Source organism: Dermochelys coriacea, chromosome 6 (genome assembly GCF_009764565.3).
Source record: "Dermochelys coriacea isolate rDerCor1 chromosome 6, rDerCor1.pri.v4, whole genome shotgun sequence".
In the NCBI taxonomy this organism is placed as follows: domain Eukaryota; kingdom Metazoa; phylum Chordata; order Testudines; family Dermochelyidae; genus Dermochelys; species Dermochelys coriacea.
In genome coordinates, this window is record NC_050073.1 from 27,341,196 (window position 1) to 27,353,206 (window position 12,011).

Genomic DNA, 12,011 nt, shown 5'->3' on the forward strand with positions numbered 1-12,011 from the left:
GATAAACTAACATCTCCATTGTTTGTAGCAGGCCTCTGAAATTTGGTAAGGAAAAAGCTCTACAGAATTCCCTTTGCTTCTTCCATTAACTTTCATTCAGATCTGGCTGAGTTATAAAATGTCAAATTGTCATTTCCCTTCTCTTGCTTGCATTCCTGAGGATAATTTTGGCAGCATGCCAAAATAATAATTGAATGTTAATATTCTGAAGATCCAGGCCCACATAAAGGAAAATAAGAGGCCATGCTTCACATTTACAATTTTTATATTTTTTAAAACTACCATTTGAATTTAAAAATAACTTAATCCATGAACATTACAATATTAAATAAAATTCATCAGAACAATGATCTATATTTAAACAACTTTAAAAGCAGGAAATATAAAAAGGATGCAAAATAGAAACAATGGTCCACTTCGCCAAGTATTCTGTCTGATACACACAAATGCAAGAAACCCAAAATGGGAAATTATTAAATTGCTAACTCATAGGAAAAGTTTCTTTCTAATCTTCTTAGATAGAGTTGGTTTATGCCCTGAAGCTTGAGTATTTATATCTTTTCCAAACTTTTTTCTAAGTTTATCAAATATAATAGTTTATGTTCTTGCAATCCCTATCTCCTTGATTTGCATCCTTCAAAGTTCTTGGTCTAAATGTTGTTGTTTTAATTGTTATTACTATTATTATTACTACTACTCTATCACTTAAAAGTCCTAGTCATGGACCAAGACCCCATTGTGTAATCTTGTGGCAATCAGTTCCACAGGTTAATTGTGTTTAATATAAATTTTTATCCATTTCAAACTTGTTGCCTTTGTCCTTATTTTGTTTAGCACTTACCAAACTGCTTTTGTTTTGTATTTCATTTTCTGTAAAGGATCAAAAATGTTATAGAACATGTAATAAACTATTTTGAAACCAGTAAGAATTCCAGAGTCTGATTTATTTTGACACTGTCAAAATAAAAATCTAGTCAGTTGTAAAAACAAACAAACAAAAACCAACCCTCTCCCCAAACCAGTTACCTACTTTCCTTAACTGTTCTTTGAGATGTATCACACATATCTATTCCATTGTAGTTGTGCGTACCTCGTGTACAATTGTTGGAGAATTTTCCCTCAGCAGTACCCACTGAGCATGATTGTCCTCTGATGTCTCGCGCCACTGCATACAAGTATAAAAGGTCACACTGGCCTAAACCCTCTTTAGTTTCTTCCTACCAGAAAGGGAAGGAAGGTGGGTCGTGGAATGGACATGTGCAGCACATCTCGAAGAACAACAGTTTTGAAAGGTAGGTAACTGTTTTTTCTTCTTCAAGTGATTGCTCATGACCATTCCGTTGTAGGAGACTCACAGGCAGTTCGAGCTGGAGGTGGTATTTAGATTCTACTTGAATAGGAATTGTAGGACTATCCATCAAAATCAGGTATCATCTCTAGAGAGATGAGCAATGGCATAGCAGGAAGTAAATGTGTGGCTCAAAAACCAGGTTTTCACCTTACAAATGTCCAGGATGGACACGCAAGCCAGAAAGGCCACAGAAACTGCATGTGATCTAATTGAGTGAGCCACCACTTTAGTTAGAGGTCCCATATCAGCCAAACAGTAGCATAAATGAATATAGCGGGAAATCCAGGAGGATATTCGCTGACTAGTCCTTTATTCTTTCTGAAATCACGACAAATAGCAGTGAGGATGACCTGAAAGGCCAGTCCAATCCAGATAAAAAAAAAACAAAGTACTTCTAACATCTAGAGAATGGAGTGTCTCGTCCCAACTACTTGAATGAGGCTTTGGAAAGAAGGTTGGTAAATAAATGTTTTGATTAATGTGAAAATCGGAAACTACCTTAGTCAGGAACTTTGGATGAGGTTGAAGGAAAACCTTGCCCTTGAAGAATGCTGTATAAGGAGGATCCAGCGCTAAGGGCATGGCTACAGTTGCAGATGTAGAGCGCTTTTGAGTTAAACCAGACTTTGGAGAGTGCAGTAGAGAAAGCACTGCAGTTTGTCCACACTGACAGCTGCAAGCACACTGGCATGGCCACATTTGTGGCACTTGCCGTGGAATTGGGAGTGGTGCATTATGGGCAGCTAACCCACAGACAAATAGCAGTGAGGATGACCTGAAAGGCCAGTCCAATCCAGATAAAAAAAAAACAAAGTACTTCTAACATCTAGAGAATGGAGTGTCTCGTCCCACCTACTTGAATGAGGCTTTGGAAAGAAGGTTGGTAAGTAAATGTTTTGATTAATGTGAAAATCGGAAACTACCTTAGTCAGGAACTTTGGATGAGGTTGAAGGAAAACCTTGCCCTTGAAGAATGCTGTATAAGGAGGATCCAGCGCTAAGGGCATGGCTACAGTTGCAGATGTAGAGCGCTTTTGAGTTAAACCAGACTTTGGAGAGTGCAGTAGAGAAAGCACTGCAGTTTGTCCACACTGACAGCTGCAAGCACACTGGCATGGCCACATTTGTGGCACTTGCCGTGGAATTGGGAGTGGTGCATTATGGGCAGCTAACCCACAGAGCATCTCTTTCCATTCTGGCACTGTGGCTTGTGGGAAGAGGGCAGGGGGGTGCGGGGCATTCTGGATCCTGTCCCAACGCCCCATGATGCATCAGTTCACATCCCAGCAATCCCTGTGCTTCCATCCACATTTGGCGCCATCTTTCAACTTTTTTGTACTGCGCGCTCTGTCTTCCCTTTCGGTCTGCAGGAATGGAGCATGAACTGCTGAGGAATATGCTGACGAGTCTCGCCAGCATGTCACATTTGACAGTTGAGTTACTCCTTAAGAGCCAAACGGACAGTGAGGACTCCGATGATATCGACTCTCATAACGCATATGTCATAAATATAAAGGGAAGGGTAACCACCTTTAAATCCCTCCTGGCCAGAAGAAAAACCCTTTCACCTGTAAAGGGTTAAGAAGCTAAGATAACCTCGCTGGCACCTGACCAAAATGACCAATGAGGAGACAAGATACTTTCAAAGCTGGGGGAGGGGGGGGGGACTCTCTGTGTGTGTGTTGCTTTTGCTGGGACCAGAGCAGGAATGCAGGTCAGAACTCCTGTAAAGAGTTAATAAGCAATCTATTAGATATGCGTTAGATTCTGTTTTGTATAAATGGCTGATAAAATAAGTTGTGCTGAATGGAATGTATATTCCTGTTTTTGTGTCTTTTTGTAACTTAAGGTTTTGCCTAGAGGGATTCTCTATGTTTTGAATCTGATTACCCTTTAAGGTATTTACCATCCTGATTTTACAGAGGTGATTCTTTTACTTTTTCTTTAATTAAAATTTTTCTTTTAAGAGCCTGATTGCTTTTTCATTGTTCTTAAGATCAAAGGGTTTGGGTCTGTGTTCACCTATGCAAATTGACAAGGATTTTTATCAAGCCTTCACCAGGAAACGGGGTGTAGGGCTTGGGGGGATTTTGGGGGGAAAGACATTTCCCTGTTATTTTTGTTAGACGCTTGGTGGTGGCAGCAATAAGGTCCAGGGACAAAAAGGTAAAATAGTTTGTACCTTGGGGAAGTTTTAACTTAAGCTGGTAAAAATAAACTTAGGGGTTTTTCATGCAGGTCCCCACATCTGTACCCTAGAGTTCACAGTGGGGAAGGAACCTTGACAGCATACAATATGAGATTGCTTGTGGCATTCACAAACGTGCTCACCACCGCGGAACACCGCTTTTGGACTCGGGAAACAAGCACTGAGTGGTGGGATCACATCGTCATACAAGTCAGGATGACGAGCAGTGGCTGAAGAACTTTTGAATAAGAAAAGCCACTTTCATGGGCCTCTGTGATGAGCTCGCCCCCACCCTGCGGCGCAAGGACACGAGACTGAGAGCTGCCCTGATGGTGGAGAAGTGGGTGGTTATTGCAATCTGGAAGCTGGCAACTCCAGACAGCTACCGATCGGTTGCTAAGCAGTTTGGAGTAGGAAAGTAGACCATTGGAATCATGTTGATGCAAGTTTGGAGGGCCATTAATCCCATCCTGCTCAGAAGAACCATGACTCTGGGTAATGTGCATGACATTGTGGCTGGCTTTGCACAAATGAGTTTCCCAATCTGTGGAGGGGCGATAGATGGGATGCTTATTCCAATTCTGGCACCAGCCTACCTAGGTTCCAAGTATGTTAATCAGAAGGGGTATTTCTCTATGGCTCTCCAGGTGCTTGTGGATCACAGTGGGCGTTTCATTGACATTAATGCAGGCTGGCCCAGAAAGGTGTATGACGCACGCATCTTTTGGAACACTAGCCTGTTCAGGAAGCTGCAAGCCGGGACTTTTTTCCCAGACCAGACTATCACCGTAGGGGAAGTCAAAATGCCCATTGTGATCCTTGGAGACCCCGCTTACCCTTTAAAATGCTGTGGCTCATGAACCCCTACACAGGGAGCCTTGACAGAAGCAAGGAGCGGTTCAACAACAGGCTGAGCCAGTGCAGAATGACTGTGGAGTGTGCTTTTGGCTGTTTAAAGGGCCACTAGTGCTCTCTGTATGGGAAGCTGGACCTGGCCGATGATAACATCCCCGCAGTTATATCAGCCTGCTGTACCCTCCATAACATTTGTGAAGGGAAGGGTGAAAGATTCACTCAGGCATGGAACTCGGAGGTTCAACACCTGAAGGCTGAATTTGAACAGCCAGAGAGCAGAGCTATTAGAGAGGCCCAGCGTGGGGCTGCAAGGATTAGGGATGCCTTGAGGGAGCAATTTGAGGCTGAAAGCCACCAGTAACGTTTGGTGCCCTGCACGGGAGTGAAGTGCAGTGGTTCCAATGTTAGTCGGAATCTGTGTTTGCTATGCTGACTTGCAGTGCCTGTTGCTTTCCTGGGCTAAGGTATCTTTTACTTCATGCAATAATGAAGAATGTTTTCAAAGCCAAAATATCCATTTATTGAAAAGAAAATTCATTTATTGAAAAGAAACAGAACTGCTTGGGAAAGGGCAAGGGGGTGGTGTGGGGAATGGTACAATCACAGATTTGCATATGTCCTGTTATCATACTCAGCCTTCCTGTCTGAAGTGCTGTGCAATGAGTGTTGCACTTAAGGATGGCTATAATGCATGGTGATGGGGGTTGAGTGCTATGGGTAAGGGTCGTAATTTTCAGGACTGGGTGGTGAAGCTACAGGTGTTGGAGGCAGCTAGTGGCGATAAGAACCTGGATGTTGGGAAAAGTGACATGGTGGCACAAGGGAAAGAGTTTTGGGACAAGGGCTGCAGTGGGTGGGCACGGTAGTGCTCTGCCTGCATGGCTACAAGCGCCTGGATCGAGTCCGCTTGACGCTCCATGATGCTTATCAGCTGATCCTTGCTTTGCTAATGGAGCTCCACGCTTTTGTGCCGGCGCTCCTCATTCTGCTGGTGGATCCTCCTTTCACTCTCCCTCCACTCTTGCGCTTTTAGATTCTCGTTAAGGGACTGCTGCATTACTTCATGCAGCATGTCTTCTTTTTTGCTTCTACATGGCCTCTTCCTAATTCTTTGGATCTTTCGGCCGGTGATAACACGGATGGATGAGATCTCAAGGTTGCACCTGTAAAGGAAAAATGCAACACTTAACAGAGGCAGCATTGTTCACACCAGACAAAGCAACGATTTCTCCATACTTAAGGGCAAGCACGGTCTACACAATAGCATAATTTGCCCATTCCAAAGCGAGTGCACATAACCCACGGGAGCCCCAAATGGTGAGTAAGCACAGGCTCAAGCATGACTGATTGTTTCCCAGCCGTACTGTCCTCTGGGTTTCTGTGCCTTGGGAAGAGCCAACAGCTGCAGGGGGCCCCTATACTGAACACTGTCCCCACATTTTCCATAGGAGTTCGTCCTGGAAGATATCTCGCTGATGAGGGTGACCTGGGAAGCAAGGGAGGGTCTTCTACTGTAATGTGCCTTCTGCCCTGGCCCATACGCAGCTTGCCTGTGTGCAGCAATGGTGTCCCCCCTTTCTCCCCCCGCTCATTGCATAGTGGCGTGGACATGTTAGCCTGACTGGGTCAGGAACCACAGTGGCTCTCCCAAGAAACCTGCGCAAGCGCACTGCCCAACTTCTGGATGAGACCTTTGAAGAAATCACCGAGGCCGATTACCGCGATGTGATAGAGCACATCAATGCCCTATTCCACATCTAGGCATGCATGCAGCTCTAACTCTCCTCACCCCAAGAGCCTGTACCGAATAACTTCCTTCCCAAAATAAAAGCCACTTACCAGGCACCTCCTCTAGTGTTTGTCCTTCACCAAACACCGGCTGCTGCGACTAGCTATCTTCCTCCTTGCTTGAGAACAGCTTCTGGTTGCATGCATCTAGGGGTTCTGAGGTGTCTTCCTCCTCCTCAGCACCCTTGCTCCTGCTTTTTCCCTTCTCCTCCTGCTTATTGAACTGGGCTCTGAACTGTCCATGGTGGTTCTCGGAGTGGAGGTGGGGTTGCCACAAAGTATGGTGTCCAGCTCTTTGTAGAAATGTCAGGTTGCGGGGCACAACTGGAGCGGCCGTTTGCCTCGCGGCCGTTTGCAGTAGGCATTTTGCAGCTTTTTTGCTTTAACCCTGCATTGCACTGCGTCCCTGTCATGGCCCCTTTCCATCATGTCCCTTGATATCTGCCTGAAGGTATTGTAATTCCTGCAGCTGGAGCGTAGCTAGGACTGGACAGCTTCCTCCCCCCAAAACTGATGAAGTCCAGCACCTCGCCATTGCTCCATACTGGGAATTGCCTGGCTTGTGGAGGCATGGTCACTTAGAAAGATTTGCTGAGAGCACTCTATGCCTGGCTGAGCAAACAGGAAGGGCATTTTCAAAATTCCCAGAGAACTTAAAGGGCAGGTCTCACGGTTGGTCACCTGAGGGCAGGGCAGTAGAGTTCAAAGTGATAACCAGAGTGGCTAGAACAGGGATTGCGGGACAGTTCTGGAGGCTAATCAGAGCGAATTAACAGACCAGGGCATCTACATGGGGGCGCATCAAACATTATTCCACTCATTGAGGTGGATTACCAGGAGCGCTCTAGCTGCTGAGTCTGGGCACTCTGCGTGCTGTGACAGGGTCAGGCCAGATGGCTACAGAAGAGAAATAGAAGGCAGATATATTAGCCCCAGGTTAAGTAGATCCCTTTTTCCTGGGTAAGGTAACAGGGAAGGTTCCAGAACAATCAGGAACCTTCTGGAGACAAGACAGACAGGCTGATTAGAACACCTGCAGCCAATCAAGAAGCTGCTAGAATCAATTAAGGCAGGCTAATCAGGGCACCTGGGTTTAAAAAGGACTTCACTTCAGTTTGTGGTGCGTGTGAGGAGCTGGGAGCAAGAGGTGCTAGGAGCTGAGAGTGAGAACGCGTACTGTTGGAGGACTGAGGAGTACAAGCATCATCAGACACCAGGAGGAAGGTCCTATGGTGAGAATAAAGAAGGTGTTGGGAGGAGGCCATGGGGAAGTAGCCCAGGGAGCTGTAGCTGTTACACAGCTGTTCCAGGAGGCACTCTCGATAGCTGCATTCCACAGGGCCCTGGGCTGGAACCCGGATTAGAGGGCGAGCCCGGGTTCCCCACAAACCTCTCAACTCCTGGTCAGACACAGGAGAAGCTGACCTGGACTGTGGGTTCACAAAAACGGTCAAACTGAGGGATGCCGTGAAGCTCCAAGGCGAGCAAATCCATCAATAAGCGCAAGACCCACCAAGGTAGAGGAGGAACTTCGTCACAGTGCCTTGCCAGTGAGTTAGGGCGCCCGGGGCTGCTTTAATGCGTTCTAACTCACAACTGTAGACATGCCCAAGGGCTCGCAATTTTCTTACTCTTCTGGCTGAGGTAATAGCGACCAAGAATGCCACTTTCATAGGCAGGTGTAATAGGGAATATGTTGCTAGTGGTTCAAAGGGGGGAACCATCAACTCTGTTTGAACTAAATTCAGGTTCCATTGTGGAATCAGGCTGTTCATCTGTGGGTATAACCTATCCAAACCTTTTACAAATCTGATGGACTTAAAAAGATTGAAAAGATTGATCAGTTATAACACTGGACAGTGGAAAGCTGAGAGAGCTGCCAGATGGACTCTGATGGAACTACAGGCTAGTCCTTGTTTCAGGAGCAGGAAATAGTCCAGGATATGGGGAATTGAAGCTTGGGCTGTGTGGACTTATTTGCATAGACCAAATGGAGAATCTCTTCCATTTAGCAAGATAAATAGACCAAGTTGAAGGCTTCCTACTGTTTAGGAGAATTTCTTGTACTCCTTTAGTGCAATTTCATTCTGAGGATGTCAACCATGAAGCATCCATGCTATCAGGTGAAGGGTCAGGAAGTTGGGATGGAAGAGGCAGCCTTTTGAGCTCTGGGAGCTCTGGGAGATCATGTCCACATCTCTCAGAAGCAACAGAGGAGAGCGGACCAATAGAGTTGAAAACCAATGTTAATGAGGCCACACTGGGGCTATTAGTATAATGTGAGCACAGTCTTGCTTTACTTTGGACAAGACCTTGGCAAGAGCAGACCTGGAGGAAAGGCATACAGCATGCCTTTTTTAATCAAGTCAAAAGGAAAGCATCTGTCAGAGACCACAGGCCATGACCCGCCTGGGAACAAAAAAGATGATTTCTTTTCTTTTGTTGCAAACAGGTCCACTTGGAGAGTTCCCCACCACTGGAAAATGGCCTTGGACACATCTGGACAAAGGGACCACTTGTGGTGACCTGCAAACAATCTGGTCAGGTGGTCTGCCAGAGTGTTTTGGACCTCTGGAAGGTAAGCCACTTTCAGGTTGATGGATATAAACTGACCAGCAACAAGTTTAGGCTTGAAATTAGACAAAGGTTTCTAATCATTAGAGGAGTGAAGTTCTCGAACAGCCTTCCAAGGAGAGCAGTGGGGGGCAAAAAAACCTAACTGGCTTTAAGACTGAGCTGGATAAGTTTATGGAGCAGATGGTATGATGAGACTGTCTACAATCGCATGTAGCCGATCTGCGACTGATAGCAGCAAATATCTGGTGATGGGATAGCAGCAAATGGCTGGTGAGGGGACACCAGATGGGGAGGGCTCGGAGATACTACAGAGAATTCTTTCCCAGGTTTCTGGCTGGTGGGTCTTGCCCACATGCTCAGGGTCTAACTAACTGCCATATTTGGGGTTGGGAAGGGATTTTTCGCTGGGTCAAACTGGCAGAGACCCTGGGGGTTTTTCACCTTCCTCTGCTGCATGGGGCATGGGTCACTTGCAGGTTTAAACTAGTGTAAATGGTGGATTCTCTTTACTCCTGAGGGAATTATGCACCAAAAAATTAAAAGTTCGGCACACAACCTTTTTAAAATTCTGCAAAATTCTGCAAATTTTATTTGTCAATATATAAGTGGGGAGGCTCCAGCGTGGCAGTGGAGAGCACAGGCCACTGGCTGCATAGAGGTGGGAGATCACCAAGCAGCCCACCCCCTACCCTCAGGACACAGAATCGGCTGAGAGGCTGCACCCAATCCTGACAGTGCAAGGGCCGGGCCTGCCTCAGAAACACCCCTGGGCCCTACCCCTCTGCACCAAGTTCACTAGGTATGGGCAGGCAGGCGCTGCCCAACAGGTTCCAAGTATGGAGGGACATAGTGTGGGGGGATCCAGGTGTGGTGTGAGAGGGTTCTGTTTGGGACAATCTGGGCATCTCAGTGGGGGTCCAGCTGCGGGGAGGATCTGGATGCACAGGGGCTTGTTGGGCGGTTCCAGGTGCTGAGACAACGAGATTCTAAAGGGGGGTGAAGGTTGTTGCAGCTCAGCAGAGAGGATCTGGATGTGGGTGATGAGCTCAGCGGGAGGGTCTGCGTGTGAGGGACTCAGCTGGGGGAATGGACTTGGTGTGTTGGGAGTCTGGATGGAGCTGATTGCGGGTCAGTATGGTGGGGATCTGGATGCGAGGGCTCACTGGGGTGGTCCAGGTGCAGGGGATTGGGACTCATCAGGGTGGGGGCCGATCCAGGTGCAGTGGTGGAGGTTCAGGTGCAGGGTGGGGTGGGGCTTGATGAGGGGGTCTGGTGAAGAGGGGCTCTGGATGCAGAGGGTGGAACTCAGCGGTGGGCTCCGGGTGCAGGAGGGCTCTGGATGCAGGCGATGGGGATTCAGGTGCAGGGTACTCAGTCAGAGGGGTGTTTGGGTGCAGGGAGAGTGAGGTTCAATGGCGGGGGGAATCTGGGTATGGGGGGGGTCCAGATGTCTGGGGGTTGGATGGGCAAGGGAGCAGTTCCCAGTACAGTGACCCTTTCCCCCGCAGCTGAGGAGTGATAGGAAGCGGGGGTGGAGCATCCTGCATCCAGGGCAGTTTTCTGGGAGTGGGTCTGACTTGGCTCTGGCTGTTACTTGCAGGGGAACAGGAAATCCCGTGCTCCCCTAACCCCAGCCCAGCTGGGACTAGCAGCTGAACCCGGTGCAGGGTAGAAGCCAATGGCCAGGGTGTCCCCAGCCCTGCCCCTCCCTGGAAGTGATTTACCTCTCCATCAGATGCTTTAGGCACCTGAAACAATGCACCCACGCTTCCATGGGGCCACCCATGGGGCACATGACCCATCAGAAAGTCACTTTTCTGCAGGGAAGCAGAGAAATCTGCAGGGGACAGGAATTCTATGCACACGCAGTGGCACACAGTTCCCCCAGGAGTATAACTTGAAGTCTTTAAATCATGATTTGAAGACTTCAGTAACTCAGCTAGAGGTTAGGGGTCTATTACAGGAGTGGGTGGCTGAGGTTCTGTGGCCTGCAATGTGCAGGAGGTCAGAAAATGATCACGATAGCAGTTTCTGACCTTAAAGTCTATGAGTCTATGACCTGGCTATGCAGAAGTTCCAAAGCAAGATCGCCTCTAGGCACAACTTCGTCAACTGGGCTCCCCACTGTTTGTTTACATAAAACATGGCTGCTGTGTTATCTGGGAGCACTAACAAATTCCATTCTGTGATATGCAGGAGGAATGCCATGCAAGCCAAACAGATGGCCTGCAGCTTCCTGATATTTATATGTGCATTTAGATCTTGTGAAGACCAAAGCCCCTGAGTCTGAAAGGGCCTAAGTGAGCTCCTGGATCCAATGAATTTGTGACTAAGGTGAATGTCTGTTAAGGAAGAGCAAATGGGACTCCTCCACAAACAATTAATAGGTCTATCCACCAGTCCGGGGAGGACAAGACTCAACCAGGTACCTGAACCTGCTGTCCATGGTGTGCTGGAGAATACAATGAGGTGAGCCAACACTGTAGCTCTCTGAAGTGCATTCTGGCATATTGGACCACGTAAGTGCATACCACCATGTGCCCTAGATGTCTGAGGCAATACTGAATTGTAGTCAAAGGATGTGTCTTTAGATCTAGTGCAATGAGCTGCATCACTTGCAACCTCTGCAGTGGCAGGAACGCCATGGCCTGTACAGAGTCCAGGACTGCCCCAATGAATTCTATTTTTTGAACTAGAGTCAGGATAGATTTCTCAGTATTGATTAAAGACCTTGCATGTGAAAGATTGACTGGATAGCAGCTATTCTGGAGAGTACCTGGATAGGCCTCTCACTAACCAGTCATCTAGGTAAGGGAACACATGGATTACTGACCTTCCCAGGAACGCTGCCACTATTGACATGCATTTTGTGAACATGTGAGGTGCTGCTGACAGGCCAAAAGGCAGAACTGGTAGTGGGAATATAATTCTGAGGAACTTTCTGTGGCTTTGATGACTTGACATATGAAAGTAAATGTCCCTTAAATTGAGAGCACCGTACCAGTCCCTGGTCTCTGAGGAGAGTATAACAGAAGCCAGAGCAGCCATCCAGAATTTCGTTTTCTTCAGAAACTTATTCAGTTTCCTTAGGTCTAAAATAGGCCTGAGCCACTCCCCCCTTTGCCTTTGGGATTAGGAAGTATCAGGAATAGAATCCCATTTCTTGGGAAGACATGAGAACTTTCTCTATGGCTCCCATGAGGAGTACAAACTGGACCTCCTGTAGTAGCAGGTTCTCAGGAAAGTGGTCCC

General features: G+C 47.2%; 1 protein-coding gene across 1 annotated transcript in view; it reads right to left on the reverse strand.

Moving 5' to 3' along the window:
* Nucleotides 1-12,011, reverse strand: part of PDE3B (phosphodiesterase 3B) — a 276,021-nt gene that overhangs the window by 31,044 nt on the left and 232,966 nt on the right. The window lies entirely within an intron of this gene.